General features: G+C 48.9%; 1 protein-coding gene across 5 annotated transcripts in view; it reads right to left on the bottom strand.

The window, feature by feature from the left end:
- Positions 1–5,442: 5,442 nt before the first annotated feature.
- Positions 5,443–5,716, bottom strand: part of elf2b (E74-like factor 2b (ets domain transcription factor)) — an 18,413-nt gene continuing 18,139 nt past the window's right edge. For all 5 annotated transcript variants that reach the window (XM_035530034.2, XM_081714187.1, XM_035530033.2 and 2 more), the window contains one exon: positions 5,443–5,716. This exon is cut by the window's right edge and continues 1,427 nt beyond it. The gene's annotated coding sequence lies outside the window, so the exon portion shown is untranslated.

Below are 5,716 nucleotides of genomic sequence, written 5' to 3'. Positions count from 1 at the left end.
AAACACTACTGAGAGTTTCAGTAGGTACGTACCAAACCGCCATCAGCAAGCAAATCAGACAGCTGATGTGGTTTTGACCCCTAAACCCCTAAACACCTCTGAACCCCACCCATTTCATTCTCCACATGTACATGTTTATGGGTGCGAATGGCAAAATAGCTAGAATGCTACAAACATTAGCTAGAGAAGACACTGTTGCTATGGCAATACAGTGGCTAAACTGAATGCAGTGATGCTGATTGCTGTCAGCCAATAAGAGCAAACAACAAAACACACCCAACAGCTGTACAGTCAACTACACTAGAGCAAAACTCCTGGTAAACATTGTCTGTCACTTACAGAAATGTGGAGGAGGAGGTGTGTGTGAGGTGGAGGAGGGCTGTGAGAGGTGGAGGTGGAGGGGTGTGAGGTGGAGGAAGGCTGTGACAGGTGGAGGAGGGTTGTGACAGGTGGAGGAGGGTTGTGACAGGTGGAGGAGGGTTGTGTGAGGGGGAGGAGGAGGGTTGTGTGGAAAACGAGGGGTGTGTGAGGTGGAGGTGGAGGGGTGTGAGGTGGAGGAAGGCTGTGACAGGTGGAGGAGTGTGTGAGGAGGAGGAGGAGGAGCAGGAGGAGGGGTTGTGTGGAAAACGAGGGGTGTGTGAGGTGGAGGTGGAGGGGTGTGAGGTGGAGGAAGGCTGTGACAGGTGGAGGAGTGTGTGAGGAGGAGGAGGAGGAGGAGGAGGAGCAGGAGGAGGGTTGTGAGGAAAACGAGGGGTGTGTGAGGTGGAGGTGGAGGGGTGTGAGGTGGAGGAAGGCTGTGACAGGTGGAGGAGGGTTGTGACAGGTGGAGGAGGGTTGTGACAGGTGGAGGAGGGTTGTGTGAGGGGGAGGAGGGTTGTGTGAGGGGGAGGAGGAGGGGTTGTGTGGAAAACGAGGGGTGTGTGAGGTGGAGGTGGGGGGGTGTGAGGTGGAGGAAGGCTGTGACAGGTGGAGGAGTGTGTGAGGAGGAGGAGGAGGAGGAGGAGCAGGAGGAGGGTTGTGAGGAAAACGAGGGGTGTGTGAGGTGGAGGTGGAGGGGTGTGAGGTGGAGGAAGGCTGTGACAGGTGGAGGAGGGTTGTGACAAGTGGAGGAGGGGGGTGTGAGGAGGAGGAGGAGGGGTTGTGTGAGGAAGACGAGGGGTGTGTGAGCAGGAGGAGGAGGATGGGTGTGTGAGGAAGACGAGGGGTGTGTGAGGAAGACGAGGGGTGTGTGAGCAGGAGGAGGAGGGGTGTGTGAGGAAGACGAGGGGTGTGTGAGGAGGATTGTGACACAAAGGCCCTGTGCTGCCCCTCCTCCTGGAGATCCAGTGGAGATCAAACCCTTCTGGTTGGAGTCTCCTCTCTGCAGCAGGAGACACTGGGCTCCATCTGAGGCATGATGGGTTCATATGAAGGTTTGTTCTGAACAGATCAGGTGACTTATTCTCCTCAGATCATTTCAGAGCACAGCACAAACCAGTATGTTGTATAGATGTAGGACGTTACAGCGTAAAGGTGGAGGTGTACGGAGGTAGGACATTACGACGTAAAGGTGGAGGTGTATGGAGGTAGTTCATTACGACAAAGGTGGACATGTACAGACGCAGAACATTACAGCATAAAGGTGGAGGTGTACGGACGTAGGGCGTTACAGAGTAAAGGTGAAGGTGTACGGACGTAGGGCGTTACAGTAAAGGTGGAGGTATACGGACGTAGGGTGTTACAGTAAAGGTGGAGGTATACGGACGTAGGGCGTTACAGTAAAGGTGGAGGTGTATGGACGTAGGGCGTTACAGTAAAGGTGGAGGTGTAGGGACGTAGGGCGTTACAGTAAAGGTGGAGGTGTAGGGACGTAGGGCGTTACAGTAAAGGTGGAGGTGTACGGACGTAGCGCATTACAGAGTAAAGGTGGAGGTGTAGGGACGTAGGGTTTTACAGTAAAGGTGGACGTGTACGGACGTAGAACATTACAGCGTAAAGATGGAGGTGTACAGACGTAGGGCGTTACAGCGTAAAGATGGAGGTGTACAGACGTAGGGCGTTACAGCGTAAAGATGGAGGTGTACAGACGTAGGGCGTTACAGCGTAAAGGTGGACGTGTACGGATGTAGTCCACTACGGCGTAAAGGTGGAGGTGTACGGAGGTAGTCCATTACGACAAAGGTGGACGTGTACGGACGTAGAACATTACAGCGTAAAGATGGAGGTGTATGGACGTAGCGCGTTACAGCATAAAGGTGGAAGTGTACGGATGTAGTCCACTACGGCATAAAGGTGGAGGTGTACGGAGGTAGGGCGTTACAGTAATGGTGGAGGTGTACGGACGTAGGGCGTTACAGTAAAGGTGGAGGTATACGGACGTAAGGCGTTACAGTAAAGGTGGAGGTGTATGGATGTAGGGCATTACAGTAAAGGTGGAGGTGTAGGGACGTAGGGCGTTACAGTAAAGGTGGAGGTGTACGGACGTAGGGCGTTACAGTAAAGGTGGAGGTGTACGGATGTAGTCCACTACGGCGTAAAGGTGGAGGTGTACGGAGGTAGTCCATTACGACAAAGGTGGACGTGTACGGACGTAGAACATTACAGCGTAAAGATGGAGGTGTACGGACGTAGGACGTTACAGTAAAGGTGGAGGTGTACGGACGTAGGGCGTTACAGCGTAAAGATGGAGGTGTACGGACGTAGGGCGTTACAGCGTAAAGGTGGAGGTGTACGGACGTAGGGCGTTACAGCGTAAAGGTGGAGGTGTACGGACGTAGGGCGTTACAGTAAAGCGTAAAGGTGCATTATAAAGGGTCTATGAAGAGAGGTTAGAAAGAAAGATAGAAAGGGGGATTATAGAGAAAAGGGGATGGAGTTGTGGAGGGAAGGATGAGTAGATCAGCGTGCTCAGCATTACTTACCCTGCTAGACACACCCACTACACAGCAGAAGCCTCGCCCACTAAGAGGAGTGAACACTGAGCACGCTCACTCGCACTAACTATCAATTACACTTGAAAATGCTATAAATGATGTCACTGTGGCTCTAAAGAACTAAAGGACTAAAGATATATAGCGACTATTGTAAGTGTAGCTGATGCTTGTATTTAAGCGTTTAACCGCTTCAGCCCAGCAGATGGCAGTCTAGGCACGCGGAGAACGCCTTGCTGCTCTGGGCCTCCACGCGCTCGTGCGCATACTGCAAACACCGACCGGAAACGTCACAAAAACGTAAACAAATTAAAAAGAGGAACTATTTTGTGCGCAAATGCCTCTAGTAAGACAACAGTATGTGCAGTCAAAACACGTTAAAGCTGGGGTTAGATTTTACTGCGTCGTACGGCATTACGGCCCGAGAAACGCCCACGGTCATACCGTGAGTGGATTAGTCCGTGGGGAGGTGGGGGTTGAATTATTATAATTACAGATCGGTGCGTGGATTCCTTCAGACTCCTTTAGCCTAAACCGCCCGTGGCCTAGAACCCCCGTTTATTCTAATCTCGTGCGAATTGCCATCTCGGTACAGTCTCCGTCATATCCTGTGGGGAAATGAGCTTTCGCGCTTTTTCCTCAAGCACTGAAACGCTCTTGGAAGTGTTTTTGTGCCAAAGTGCTTCTCGGAGGAGCCACATCGCTGCAGGTAGAATCGACTACGCTCATGCATGAGCGCAACTTTGAAAAGTGCTCGCGACGAGAACGCGCACTGAGGTTCCGTGCCGCTGCCCCCGACGTTCGCGCGCCGTTCGTCCCGGAAATACACTTAAAGATTTCATGGCTATGTTTGGCAAGTCTGTCGGCGTTGGGCCAGCTCCGATTTCAAATATATTAGTACTACAATTGTTTTCTATTCATTTTGGATAAAAAGTCATTTGTCTCGTTTCAGGAATTGTTAGTTGTGCTTCATTTAGTATTTGGCCATTTTATGACAAAAACAAACAAACAAGCGTTTTCTGATCGTCACTGGGAACACCACGTTTCATGTTGACGAAACAAGCATATTATTATTCCAATTATTATTGAACAAAACACACTTTATAGAGGAATCACTTTTCACAGATAACAGAAATGCTGCTCTGTTTCTCCTAGTATGGTACATTTTCAAAAAGTCGCGGACACGTCCCCACCGTAAATGACGCCTGTGCGTTTATGTACACGATCAGCGTTCAGACCGACGTCCTGTTACCGGATAATGAATGTAGACCAAATTAATGTTTCCCGGTTCATATAACCCCCGATAGTTAATGTTTCATGAATATTTAATGCAGCGATGCTTTGTAGTTGTAGTTACGCATAGCTATTTTGTAGGACGGCAAAGCGTAAATCTCTAATGTATAGTTATTTCTTATTCCATTATAAAACGGGATATCGATTATTAAAATCAGACGTTTTGTGGTAAAAATTACTGTAAGGACGTCCCGTTCTTATAGTACTATAGTAATATTAGTAATTATGGTACTGTAGCTGTTTAAATCAGAAGGGCATGGAAACATTTTGTAATGATTTAATAACGTCACTGATAGGTGAGCCAGCCAAAAACTGAAACGTATGTCCGGTTAAAGGAGTGCTCACAAAAAAAAACACTAAACGTGAGGAAACAAAAGTAAACTACATTTAATCTTAACATTTCGATAGCAGTATTGCATGAGAGTACACGCGCGTTTTCAACGCGGCCAAGTCCGTCACAGGAACGTGACTCTTGTGGACAGGTTTTAAGATGCCCGCATGCGTCTTATTTCTCCCATTCTATAACAAATAGCAGCAAACCGCCAGAGGGCGCTCGCGAGAGCATCCACTAGAATTCCTGCTGCCTCTGGAGCAGAAGTGCCAATGTCCTACTCCCTCAAACCAATCTGCTGTAGAGAACAATAAATGGAACCACCATGGAGAGTCAGAAGCTTCAGGTTCCTCGTGTCTAGTCAGCGATGACCACCTGGTCCTGCCACTCTCAAAACTGAAGTCTGCACACCAGCTGCTCCCTCCAGAGGCTGAAGAGGTTTGGTTGACCTCCAGAGCTCTCACCATCTTCAGCTGAAGCGCCACAGAGAGCAATCTGGTCACCTCACAGCCTGGTACGGTAGCAGCTCCATCACAACCGCAAAGCTTGGAAGAGTGGAGAGAACAGCAGAGCTGATCAAACACTTCCACACTGTCACATCAGTGTGAAGATCACATCACACAACCTGTTCTCCAGGATGCAGCAGGTTACTGGACAGTCCTTAATTTTTCTTTTCACCGTTTCTGTTCAGTGTACAATGACGCTCTGTCCACAATACATGAAACAACTGAAACTGGGACTGTGAGATGAGGCCCAGTTCTACTGGATCACCTTCACTGGTATCTTAACGAATCTTGTGTATAAACTCCCTCCCAGGTGCAAGAACAGATGGGGCAGATCCAACCTGAGCAGCTCAGTATCCAAGTGCAGAGTAAACCTACAAGATCACATCAATGAAAACACAACTGCTTCAAGTCATGAGTGTTTTTATATTTCAGTAAAATCTACTTGAATACACTTTGAAACAAGAGTACAACAAAATAGAATATACTTCAAATGTTGAATATACAATCTAGTTCAATTCTGAACACAGACAAACAGCTCTCCCTGTTCAGTAACCAAAAATAAGTGATGGGTGAAGAAAGCAGGGGCATGGAGGGGATGGGGGCAGGGGAGGGTCAGCTGACCTTGTCCTGAAACTGCACCTGCAAGACCCAAAATGGCATGGGCAGACAGTCCTGAC

Source organism: Electrophorus electricus, chromosome 5 (genome assembly GCF_041902795.1).
Source record: "Electrophorus electricus isolate QZ-2024a chromosome 5, ASM4190279v1, whole genome shotgun sequence".
Lineage (NCBI taxonomy): Eukaryota > Metazoa > Chordata > Actinopteri > Gymnotiformes > Gymnotidae > Electrophorus > Electrophorus electricus.
Note: the sequence above shows the minus strand (reverse complement) of the source record. Positions and strands in the feature narration are given on the sequence as shown.